Source organism: Pinus tabuliformis, chromosome X (genome assembly GCF_031772625.1).
Source record: "Pinus tabuliformis cultivar Carrire ecotype Pingquan chromosome X, CPIR1, whole genome shotgun sequence".
Lineage (NCBI taxonomy): Eukaryota > Viridiplantae > Streptophyta > Pinopsida > Pinales > Pinaceae > Pinus > Pinus tabuliformis.
The window spans coordinates 1,010,913,613-1,010,927,814 of record NC_142308.1 but is presented as its reverse complement, the minus strand read 5'-3'; positions in this window follow the sequence as shown (position 1 = coordinate 1,010,927,814).

Here is a 14,202-nt window from a genome sequence, read left to right as displayed (position 1 = left end):
TAAGCTTAGAGGTCATTTTGTAAACATAATTACATAAGGAAATAGGTATGTAGTTCAAGAAGAGTAGATAGTTTTCCTTTTTAGGAAATAAAGTGAGAAAAGTTGAGTTTATTGCCCCTGGAATTTGCTAGGACACCTTGATTCTTCAACCATTTTCATTAATTTAGGTCCCATTAGGTCATAAAATAGAGGAACATTTGGCCAGACCAACCATCAGGTCTGAGGCTCTTATCCTTATCCATTTCCTTCATATTTTTAACTATATCCTCTTCTGAAATGGGAGCATCCATTTGCACTATCTTCTTTTCGTTGACCATTTTGGGAAAAAGGTTTACCAACTCCATTTTTTCTGCTATGTAGCTTTTTTCATTTTTCTTGTATTGCTTTCTAATGAAAACAAATGCCTCATTCTTGATTTCCTTGACTCTGAGGTGATAATCATACCTAAACCATCTTTGATAGCCCATATGGAATTGAAACACTTCATCTTGGATGTTTCTCTATGAAAACATTTGGTAATTCTGTCCCCACATTTGATCTAAGCCAACTGATTATTTTGGCACCAATCCTCAAGTTCTTGTAGATTGAGGATTTTGTCTTTCCTCATCACCAAATAGAGTATAGCCATTTGTTTCTAATTGGAAAAATATCCAGGAGCTATGGGGTCCATTTATGACTAACTGGAAAATATGACTCTCTATTCATAGTCAAATTATCATTTGTGAAAAATTCTTCATGCTCCCCTTCATCAGTGGTGGTCTCATAATCCTTGGGATTAGGAATAAGTGGAAACTTTGAATTTCTATTTAATGGAAATTCTTCATCCTCCCCTTCGTCAGTCGTGCTCTCATAATCCTTAAGGAAAATTTGAATATATATTTATTGGAAATTGTTCATCCTCACCCTCTCCTTCTTCAGTAGTTCTCTCATAATCCTTAGGATTAAGACTATGTGGAAAATTTGACTCTTGAAATTATTCAGCCCCCTTTCATCAGTGCTGCTCTCATAATCCTTAGGATTAAGACTATGTGGAAAATTTGACTATGGAAATTCTTCATCTTCCCTTTCATCAATGGTTCTCTCATAATCCATAGGATTAGCAATGTGTGGAAACTTTTACTCTACAAATTCTTCATCCCCCCCTTCATCAGTGGTGCTCTCATAATTCTTAGGATTAGGAATATGTGGAAACTTTGACTCTAAAATTTCTTCAACTCCCCCTTTATCAGTGATGCTCTCATAATCCTTAGGATTAGGACTATGTCAAAACTTTGAATTTGCAAATTCTTCTTCCCCCCCTTCATTAGTGATGCTCTCATAATCCTTAGGATTAAGACTATGTGGAAACTTTTACTCTAGAAATTCTTCATCCCCCGCTTCATTAGTGGTGCTCTCATAATCCTTAGGATTAGGAGGAAGTGGAAAATTTGACTCTGGAAATTCTTCATCCCCCCCCCTTCATTAGTGGTGCTCTCATAATCCTTAGGATTATGACTATGTGGAAACTTTGACTCTGGAAATTCTTCATCCCCCCTTTATCAATGGTGCTCTCATAATCCTTAGGATTAGGAGGAAGTTGAAAAATTGACTCTCTGTTAGGGTCCAACCCTAACCCCCTTATTATGTAATAGGGTCAAGACATAGTTATAGTTAGTTAAAGAGTCAATAAAGCCCATATTAATAATTGTAAGTGGTTGACCTGCATTTAAATAAGCAACCACAGTTAGTTGCAAATGGGCCATGGTATTAGATAGATGGTATTAATAATGACCATGGTACTGACCCATGGTATTGCATGTATGAATACTATATAAAGGAGAGAGACTCCCCTTGAGGAGTATCGTGTCTTATTTTGTAATCGAGCACTGCTCTATTGGAGGTTGCCCCCTCAAAGAGGCAAGTGAATATTGCTTTCCTTTCTGAATAATAAAATACATGCTGTTATTTCTCATTGTTCTGTGTTCTAGGTTATATTTCTTCACATATTTGGTATTCTAGTATCTTCTTGCAGGTCAAGAGCATAACAAGTGGTATCAAAACACTTTCCAGGGTCGATGCGAACTCCATTTTCAGCATATTTTTTTTTTGGCTAGAGTCATGTTCCGACGTCTTTAAAGCACAAGGTCTGTCATTGAGCACATAAACCTGTGGATTTGGGGAGGCATGCATGTAGGAAATACAAGAGTTGGTCATGCTTGTTGGACTCCCTTGTAACCCCTATGGGTACCCCTTCGATAGTAGCGCATTAGATAGAACCGCGCACGAAATATCTTCCAAGTACCCTCTGGGTATATCAGAAGCCCCCTAGGCTCACCTGAAACGTTGCCATAGATAAACTATTGGCGATCTTGATGCTACAATACACCGAGAACAACACTCAGGGAGATTACTCAAACGTACGATAGGGTAGTCGGGTAGTACCGCTAAGGGTATGGTTGATCCTCCTTAGTTAGTGTCCTGAAAGATTGGGTCGAGTACTACTATTGGACCCTTATGTATATTGCCATCTATAGCACCTGACAGTCCTTGAGACCATAGTTCCCTTGTGTCTCTCTAGATCGCACCTCATCTTTGCCAGATCAAACCTAGTAGGTTGGGTTGGGTCACAGCCGCAACAATCAAATATGCCATTCAGATCTAGCAATAGGGATTCGATCACTGCCACATTCCTACTCATACTCTGCAGTTGAGGGTTTCACTGATAGATTTGACTATTTGTGCAGGGAGGCTTGTGGCCCCTATACCTGGGCGTGATTCTTGCAGGACATTGGGCAGAATTAACTTTTCTAGGAATCAGCGACTACAGTATTCCTAAGCAAGGAGTAGAACTCCTTTCGAAGTAAAAAATAAGAAAAATAAAAATAAAAATAAAATTGAGACCCTGCTGGGACACTTATAGGAGACCTAGCCCATAAGAATCAGGTTGACGGGTTGAGCAAGCTGGTACCATTCACTTGTCAGTGTCAAAATTTTGGGTGGTCCCCATTTTTTCATAGTAATGACAAGTGAACCGGATCTGTGCATGGTACGAACAAGAACTCAAGCTATGGCCAATGAGAAGATAGACACCCTTGAACACAAGTTAGAGGAATTAACAAAGAAGATCCAGTCAAATGACATAATCACCAAGGGCAACTCAGGGGAACAATCGGAGGCATATGATTTTAATGAAATCCTTGAGGGCAAATCCAACCATTCTTTTCACTTCTATGGAAACCACCAACAGTCCCAACCTCGACCACTGAATCTAGACATGTATAAATTTGATGGCTCTCATCCGGCCATATGGCTATCACAAATGGAGCAATATTTCACATTGAATCACATCAGAGATGATGCAACTAAGCTAAGTGTTGGAAGCCTGTACTTGGACAAGGAAAGATGGCAATGGTGGCAGTGGCATCAACGCTACTATGCAAGGCCAATGACTTAGCAGATATTCTCAAAAGCCCTTTCTGATCGCTTTGACCATGAATCTAACTTTTTGGGTCGTCTTACTAAGCTCCAACAGACAGGCATAGTGCAAGAATATATTAAAGCCTTTGAAGCATTACCCTTCCGCACAAGAGGTCTAGCAGATGAATTCTACTTGGAATATTTTATCAGTGGTCTCAAACACGCCATACAACCCCACATCCGATTTCACCACCCAGTTTCATGGCTGGCAGCTTGCACGACAGCTCGTGAAGTAGAACGCACATTAGCAGCCCAGTCGACTCACCCAAATTTCATAGCCAAAGGATGCGCCGCCCAAGCTCTGAGCACTACCCAAAACCTTAAGGTTCAAAAGGTGTCACCAGTAGAAATGGCGGAAAGAAAAAATCAAGGATTGTGTTACTACTGTGATGAGAAATACTCCCCAGGGCATAAATGCAAGGAACCCAAATTCTTTCAAATTGATGCTACTGATCACAGTTCATCTAAGGAAGCCCCACCATTTGAGGGACCAAAGGAGGAAGATGAGGATAACCAGCTAGACAATGAGCTCCCAGCTACACCAAAATAAATGGTTATCTTGCTCCATGCTTTGGCAGGAATTTCTTCTCCCCAAACTCTCAAAATCAGAGGTTTTATCAAACATTGCCCTATAGTAATCTTGATTGATAATGGTAGTACACATAACTTTATCCATCACAAAGTCGCCGAAGAAGTGCATTGTTTTTCATAGTAGTCTCTAATTTCCAGGTCCAGATTGCTGATGGGGGGACAATGAAATGTGAAGGCCGTTGTGAAAATGTCAAACTTCAGATGCGGGATTATCACCTAAAGGCCCACATGTTTTCCATCAACATCAGTGGGTGTGACATTGTCTTGGGTGCTGAATGGTTCCGCACACTCGACCCAATCACAATGGATTTCTAGGAGTTATATATGAGCTTTAAGCAGAATGACCACACACATACCCTCCGCAAGCTCCAGGCAGGTTCTCCTTCTATCACCAGCTCGCATAGGATGGGAAATTTGTTAAAAAAGGGTTTCCATGGAGTTATAGCCCAATTTAATGCCATCCAGGCCTTCGAGCCCACTTCTCTTCATATTCATCTTGAGATGAAACATGTCTTAAGCAACCATCTGCAGGTCTTTGAAAAGCCTCATGAGCTTCTACCCTTGAGAGGGGAACATGATCATGGCATTAATTTGGTCCCAGGGGTGCAACCACCAAATGTGTGCCCATATAGATATCCTTTCGCCCAAAAGAATGAAATTGAAAAAATCATCAAGGAACTCCTGGAAGCCAGTGTCATTCATCCAAGCATTAGTCCTTATTCATCGCTTGTGGTCATGGTGCTCAAGAAAGATGGGGAATGGCGTATGTGTCCAAACTTTAAGGCCCTCAACAAGCTGATGATCAAAGATAAATTTCCCATCCCGTTTGTTGATGATTTGTTGGATGAACTAAATGGGGCTAAATTCTTTACTAAGCTCGACCTTCGCTCGGGCTATCACCAAATTCGCATGAAAGAAGTAAACATTCGAAAGACTACTTTCAAAACTCATGAAGGCCATTATGAATTCCTGGTCATGCCATTTGGTCTGTGTAATGCCCCATCCTACTCAAACTATATCTCAGAAAATTTGTCCTTGTTTTCTTTGATGACATCCTCATCTACAACCTCACCTGGGAAAAACATCTTTAGCATGTAGACCTGCTCTTGCAAATGCTCTGGAAGCATAAGTTATTTGTCAAATTGTCCAAGTGTTCTTTTGGCATGAAAGAAATCGAGTATTTAGTCCACATTGTGGGGCATGAAGGTATCACGGTGGATCCCAAAAAGATCTAGGAAATGCAGGATTGGCCTCAACCAAAGACCTTGAAGAGTTTGAGAGGATTTTTGGGACTCACAGGCTACTATTGCAAATTTGTCTGCAATTATGGTTGCATTGCTAAACCCCTCACTCACCTTCTCAAGAAAAATTCATTCCCCTGGAATGATGAAGCACAACAGGCATTTATAGCTCTCAAACATGCCATGTGTTCCACTCCCATATTGACACTACCCGACTTCACCAAATCTTTTGTGATTGAATGTGATGCTTCAGGTACGGGTATTGGGGCTATCTTAAAGCAAGAAGGTCGACCCTTGGCCTTCACTAGCCAACAACTAAGTGGGACAAATTTGGGACAATCTACCTATGAGAAGGATATCATGGCGATCTTACATGCAATGGACACCTAGCGACCATACTTATTGGGGCGACATTTCCAAATCCGCACAGACCATCAAAGCCTTAAATATTTTTTGGAGCAATGTCTATCCTCGCCTCAATAAAATAAATGGTTAGCCAAAATGTTGGGATATGATTATGAGATAATTTACAAGAAAGGGCGCAAAAATGTCATAGTGGATGCTTTATCACGCCAATTTGAGGAGGAAAGGACCCTGTTAACAGTCTCTCTTCCCATTCTAGAATGGATTGAAGAGGCTCACAAGGAATGGTTTTCACATCCTTCACTCTCCCAACTCATTAATAAATTGTAGGTAGATCCAAATTCCACAACAGGCTACTCTTGGCAGGATGAGATTCTTCGTTACAAGGAAAAGGTAGTGATATCACCAAAATCCACCCTCAAAAATCACATTTTGGTAGAGTTGCACTCATCTCCCACTGTAGGCCATTCAAGCTTTTAGAAGAATTATGCTCACACTCAATGTTCCTTCTTTTGGACAGGCATGATAAAGGACATTCTTACTTTTGTAGCTGAGTGTGATGTGTGTTAGCACCACAAAGGAGAAACAGTCAAATCCCCAGGCACCTTACAACCATTGCCCATCCCTGCCTCAATCTGGACAGAGGTTTCTATGGATTTCATTACTGGTCTTCCGAAGTCAGGAAACAAGTCAGTCATCATGGTGGTTGTGGACAGGCTTTCTAAGTATGCTCATTTTTGCACCCTACCCCACCCTTTTACACCTGCTTTGGTGGCTTAATCTTTTATGGACCAGATTTTCAAATTGCATGGCATGACCACTTCCATGTGTCTGATCATGACCCGATCTTCACCAGTAACTTTTGGTAGGAACTCTTTAGGCTACAAGGTACCCAACTACAACTCAGTATTTCCTATCATCCCAAAATTGAAGTAGTCAACAAATGTCTGGAGACCTACCTCAAGTGTTTCACTTCAGAAAAGAAACATCTATGGGTACAGTGGTTACCTCTAGCCGAAAGGTGGTATATTATTAACTATCATGCCACCACCAAGATGACTCCATATGAAGCAGTTTATGGTCAACTCCCCCCTTCACCTACTTCTTATATCCAGGGATGCTCTAAGGTACAAGTAGTGGATCAACTCCTACAGAACCATGCAACCATGCTTGCCACCTCAAAGAGAATCTCCATCAAGCTCAAAATCACATGAAGCAACAGGCAGACCAACATCGTTTAGAGCACAAATTTCAAGAAGGGGATCAGGTATTCTTGAGGTTGCAACCATATAAGCAAACATCACTCAAAGACAAGGGTTGTCAGAAATTATCTCCAAAATTCTATGGACTGTATCAAATACTTTAGCGCATCGGAGAAGTAGCCTACAAGCTAGCCTTGCCACCCACTGCAAAAATCCATCCTGTCTTCCATGTCTCATACCTCAAGAAAGTGGTTAGGAGTAATTGCAGAATTCAAACCAGTCTAACAGAATTGGATGAAGGAGCTTCAATCTGGCTCCAACCTGAACAGGTTCTTGACATGTGATAATCGCACCTGCACTACCGCATGATAAATGAAGTCTTGGTCAAGTGGAAAGACACCTCTCCAGAAGATGCAACCTGGGAACCGGCCACTGTTCTTCAGCAGTTTCTGTAGCTTCAGCCTTGAGGACAAGGCTACTTTTATGGGGGAGGGCATGTTAGGGTCCAACCCTAACACCCTTATTTATGTAATAGGGTCGAGTCATAGTTATAGTTAGTTAAAGAGTCAATAAAGCCCATATTAATAATTGTAAGTGGTTGACCCGCATTTAAAGAAGGGACCATAGTTAGTTGCAAATGGGCCATGGTATTAGATATATGGTATTAATAAGAACCATGGTATTGACCCATGGTATTGCATGTATGAATCCTATATAAAGAATAGAGACTCCCCTTGAGGAGAATCATGTCTTATTTTGTAATCGAGCACTACTTTATTGGAGGTTTCCCCCTCGAAGAGGCAAGTGAACATTGCTTTCCTTTCTGAATAATAAAATACATGTTGTTATTTCTCATTGTTCTGTGTTCTGGGTTATATTTCTTCGCATATTTGGTATTCTAGTATCTTCTCGCAGGTCAAGAGCATAACACTTTCTATTCACAGGAAAAAAAATTATGCTCTCCACCAATGTTGCTCTCATCATCCTTAGGATTAAGAACAAGTGGAAATTCTTTCCCTCTGTTCATAGTGAAAGAATTCTTGTTACACTCATCAAAACAAATAGAGTTGTTGCATGATGGAGATGTCGATACTAAAGAAAGAAAAACTTCACTATCAGAAGAATCCATGACCTTCAACCAGAATATGTCAAATGATACAAATGCACTCTCTCCCAATGACAATTTATAGCTTAGAGATTGAAAATTTCCCTCTAAAGTTGCCCCCCCCCCCCCCGCCCCCCCCAAAAAAAAAAAAAAAAAAGAATATCACCAAAAAGTTTCCCTCCAAAATTTCCCCCAAAAACATTCACTGGAAATTTTCCCTCCAAAATTTTCATCTATAATTTACTTGAAAACATATTACTAAACTTTTGGTCTTGAAAAATTTCACCCTAGTTTCTATTCAAAATATTGACAAAAAATTCATTTAATGCATTTCTTCGAAATTAAAATAAATTTTCTATTTAAATTATTTAACATTGACTATGTAACTAAATTATTTTTTATAATTAATATTTTATTTTTATCCCACAATGAATGAAAACTAACCTAAAGCTATAATATTATATATATATATATATATAGATATACATACATACATACATACATACATACATACATACATACATACATATATATATATATATATATATATATATATATATAATTTTAAGTTTAATCCCATATTTAAGAAATGTTAAATCAATCCCAGAATCATCACTATAAAATAGCATTCATTGTTTCTATTCATCACATCACATCAAGTCTTCTGGGTCTTGTTAAAAAGTCTGGAGCAATTTTGCAGAGATGCATTGTCATAAATAGCACATTCAACGGGAGTTTTACACATTTTAAAGGTTAGTTTTATTTTTATTTTCACTATTTAAACATGAATTTGGGAAAACTTAGTTGTTTTACAGGGAAAACCACATAAAAAATCTTTTTTTATTGTATTCTTATAGCGAAGAAAACGAAAAAAGAAAGTCAAATTTGTAGGATTTTTAGGAGAAAAATTAAGAATTTTTTTAATTTTTATGATTTTGAAATGAAAAACGGGTGTTACTTTTTTTTTCTATTTTTTTACTTTTATATTTAAATAACGATTTTACTGTTAATTTTTATTTTTTATTTTTAAGTAATATATGTGGTTTTTTAATTAACTAATATATATATTCATGAAATTGGCATCAAGGAAGGTCTTTGTGAATATGTCTGGAACAAGGACAACAATTCCATCATCTAGAGTTGAAGGTGGACATGCTATGAATACTACCAAACATCCCTGAACTGAGAAACATTGTGAAAGTCAACCAACTGGCTGATCAAGTACACCAAAGATTATTTCTGAATGGATGAATTTACTAGAAATAAATAAAACAAAATTCACATTGCATGTTAGAGATTTTGAATATGATGATAGTACACATCTCTCTCTATATTGTGATATGATTTACATGGATGAACCATATGAGGTGAGAGGTAGAGTACGAGACATATGTTTGGTGTCAAATTCAAACACTATTTATGTAGTTGTAAAATTGCCCAAGTCACATGAAAAGGTTAGATATCGTCTCTCAAAGGTCAAGTATGACACATATGAAGAATCTACACCATTGTGTGAAGAAATCTCATCCAACATTTCAAATAACATTGTAAGTATGCTTATTTATATTTATGTGTTATGTATTATTGTAAGGATCATTAATTTTTTTATAAATGATTGATCATTGACATATTGTATTTTCTTTGATAGGATTTTGCTGAGAGTCTTTCAATGATGCTGGAGGGTATTTATTATGTAGAGCCAAATATTATGAATGTGATTAGCATTTTCCATATAGAGTCATAACAAGAAAAGAGAAAGAAGAAAAGATAAAAAATTCATGACACTGTAATGGTATGTATAGGGGATCAACAAGGAATCCATACGGTGGGTTAATCTAACAAAGTTAAACATGTTTATTTTGAAGATGTGGTAGTTGTAACTAAAGTTGAAGCTCAAAAATATGTTACCATTAGTGAACAAGAGGTTAGAACTACTGTTGAAAAGGAGAAAAGCAATAAAACACCAAAATGAAAAATGCCCATCGATGTCTCTCTTCCACTTGATAATGAAGAGATTGTTTATGTAGAAGAACATATGTTAACTAGGAAGAAGAATAAATAAAAAATTGGTGAATCTGTTAAAATCATAAGCAATAGTGAAGAACAAAGTGAAATTTCTAAAGGAAACAAAGAAATCATAACACTAGGTGTTGATTTAGAGGATGACATTATGAAACTGAAACAAAATGCCATTCAGAATCACTTGAGGAAGAATAATTTAACTAATCGTGGAAAAACATTTGAGCTTAATGTCACTCAATTCTAGAGGCCAAATGAAGGAAAATCTCAATATCAAATTAGAAAGGCACATCACCTACATGTCCATAATTTGAAAACATTTTTTGGGTACAATCGATATGCACATGTGGTGGATTATGTGGTTCTTGTTGATCCAAATCCAATTCCCAAAAAGGGGAAATTTGATAGGACACATTGTTTTGACTATAGATATTATGTAATTGGAGGGAACCATTCAACAGAGGCCAAAAGGAAATTGACTGAGGAATATCCCAAAAACTATCTTTTTCAAATAGTGAAATGCATTGTTTATGTTGGTTTAATAGAAGTAGAGGCAAAATTATTGGCATGGGATCACAATGTAGATAATGATTATAGAATGTCTATAAATTTCATCCAAAGGGTCAGATTTATTCATAATTAATTTGTAGAAAAATGTGGTAGGGATAAGAAAAAAGTCAGTTTAAGCTTTTGGAAGGAATGTTGTATGGAAACAGGTTATCAAATCGAGCATAAAATCAAATAAAAAGGTGGAAAATTAAGTTCAGAAATATTCAGAGGAATGGATAACATTTTCCAGTCGACATTTGCAATAGGGGAGATATGGGAATTGATTGATGACATTTTCGACACGTGGGAGAATATTGCCATAAAAAAATATAAAGGTTAAAAAGTCTAAACCCATAATATGTACTAATAGTAAGACGTCCTAAAATGAAGCAACTTCCAAATGATATGACTATCACACCTTGGAGAACATTGCAAGGAGTGAAGGATGACAAACTAGTCAAATCAATATTATGTCGTGTGAAGTCAGGTGAATTTTCATTGGAGGAAATGTACTCAAAATTTCAAAAGTAAGTTTGTTGAATTATTTTTACTTTTTCTTGGATTATAATTTTCTTTTAAATATAACATATTGTTGTTGGTATTATTTGTTATACATATCACTATAACAATTTTTACTTTATTTATTCATTTGTATGATTTATATGAAAATACAAGAAGATATGGTTAGAATGTTGAATGAAGAGAGTTGGAATGATGTGGTACTCCACTACCCAAAATCAAGTTCTACAACAACACTTAAAGATTTTTATCTTGCATTCAGAAAGATATGTTTATTTTTACATTCATTTTATTCATATGTAAATTTATTTTATTTTATTACTTATACTTATATTTTTTTTATTTCATTAAATATGTTGAAGAAGGATTCCAATGGAGTACCAAATACTTTCAAAAGCTTCATTGAAAAAATTAAGTTGGAAAGGCTGAGAAGGCAATGTCTTCGAAATGTTGAACATGATCCTACTCTTACTCATTTCATTTGTAATGGGTTAGACACTCTCCAATATTAAATAATACAAAGTGATTGTGAAGACATTGCAAAACTCATACCTAAAAGTGAATATGCCTTGGTTATTGCAGACATTCCTCATGGTTTCAATTTCCCATACATTGGATATGATAGTGAGCCTTAAACTTATCAAGCTTTTAATAAAGTGGTTATGGGATTTCAAGAAGCCACAACATCACCACTTTGGATATTGTGACATTTAATTCAGATACACAATTTTCAATGTTATTAACAAGCTTCAAGGGAAAATCAAACTCAAGGATGCAACTTACATGGTAAGACATTGAAATTGTATGTTTGATTAATGTTAAAAAAAAATATGTACAAGTTAATTGAACTTTTACTATGTCATGTTATAGGAAAAAGTCAAATCTTATTTCTTCGAGATCTCATCTAATTACACGTGATTGTGATTTCATCCATGTTTAATGTTGGACAAAATATGATACCTATAAGTCTATGTTTTGAACCAAGTAGATGGAAAGAGTCATAGCCAAGTACTAGTTCATGATTTTGTCGTAAAAAAATTAACATATGAGGATAAAGATGCGAAAGGAGAGATAGTTAACATTTATAAAAAATGCAAACATTGATTAACTATCTCATAGATTTATGTTCAAATGAATTAGAATGGGTTTTGGATTTATTTTCAGGTTCAGGTAAGTTTCATTATATAAAAGTCAATTTTAATATTTTGTTTTTTTGTTTTTATGTGTTTATACTAATTTACTTACTTATTGTTTTTCTACTTGATGATTAGGTACAACACTAGCATGTTGTCTACAAAAAGGATGAATTTGCATTGCGATTGAAATAGATCCACTACAATGTAATTTTATTCAAGAAATAAATAATGCTCTTCAATTTATTCCAAATGTAATGCAAGAAGTTGGTTTGAGGAAAGTAGATTTTAATGAATCATGTGTGGCAAAAAAGGAAAAGGAACCTCAACCACCATTATATGGAATGATTAGAAAAGGACACTCTTGGGAGATTTGTAGACATGAAAAATCCACTAGAGGAGGAAAATGAGGAAACTCAAGCAGAAAATATTGTGGAAGAAAAAAATTATGAAGCTGAAGAAGATGATGAACATGGATTATATCATATTGTTGATGACATTTAAGTTATGATTGCAAATCAAGCTCAATTTTGAGAGATCTTCATTAGTTTTAATTGTAATGTTTTGACTTTGAGATTTTATGAGAGGAATGGGCATTTGATTATTGTTGTTATATGTTCAATATTTGTATTATCTAATTATCACTTTAATTTTTATGTGATTCATTTTTTTCTGCAAAAAACCTATGATTACTATTATTTTTTTACATAAAATTCATAATAAAATGCTATTTTTTAAATTTTTTTTTGTTAGGATTTTCCCATAAAAATCGTTTATTTGACATGTCATTTTTGAAAAAAAATCCGAAAATGTGTATTTTTTTCATTATATTTATATTGAAAAATGTGTTTTTTTTTGTCAAATGTTAAAAATTATTTTCTTTTTGGTGACAATTATTTGATGTCCATTGAAATATTAATTAACATTACATAAACATATAGAAAATACTAACTTTAAAATATTGACCATTTTTTTTATTTTTTTAACTACGTGAAAAAATTAAGATTTCATTACAAAAAAAATTGAAAAGAAAAATAAAAACACACAAATACATAAATACACTTAAAAAAAATCTTAGGGAAGAAGAAGACATTAGAAAATTTAAAGTGTCAAAAATCAACCCTCTAAAAAAAGGGGTTGACATTGTATCAACACTTTTCAAAATCAGCATGAAAATCACTAACATTTAAAAAAAATGTTCATACTTGATAAATAAGAAAATTTAAAGTTTCAAAAATATGCTAGAAAGAAAGGTGTATTCGGAATCACTACTTTCAAAATTTGGTGATTTTTTGCTACCTCAAAATAAGGGTACTAGGTAATTTTCTTGTTTGATCAGTAACTATGTTTGTTGGGTATGTCATTGGCAACACATTTTTCAACACACAGAGTATGTGCCGAGTCATGAATTTTAACAATTTCATAAGGTTTTGTTGATCAACGCACTTAAGAAGAGAGAGAAAGTGTGTTGGTCACTTACTTTTTTTACTTTTCTAAATTTCCACACTTCTCCAACTTCTCCACGATTTATATTTTTAGAACTGGTTTTCTCTCTACTTCTTCTTCACAAGAGGTTGCTTCAAACGTCTTCAAACTTCTACTTCTCTCTCAAACAGTCTTATGCAAGCTCACCTCTTTTCTCTTTTTCTCTCACTTCACTCATGTTGCTACCCTCTTAGGGAGTCTTATGCAAACTAGCTTTGATACCATGACAAAGAATAAAAAACGTGGAGTCGAGGATTTCTCTTCTCAATATTACAAATCAGTTAAATAATATTACATTAAAGACATAAAAATTAAATTACTGGAGTGAAATGCAACTAAACTCAACTAACTGAAACTAAACTAGGACGCTTGGAGTAACAATTGTGACACTTAGAAGGTGGTTGGGATTATATTCTTCAACAGATTTTGTCGAGGGTGAGATTTTCGGTAGAAAATTCATTTTGATGGTATTCATTACGATAGAGTGGGTCCTTGTTGTAATGACCCCAAAATTAAAACATGGAACTAATTAGATTAAT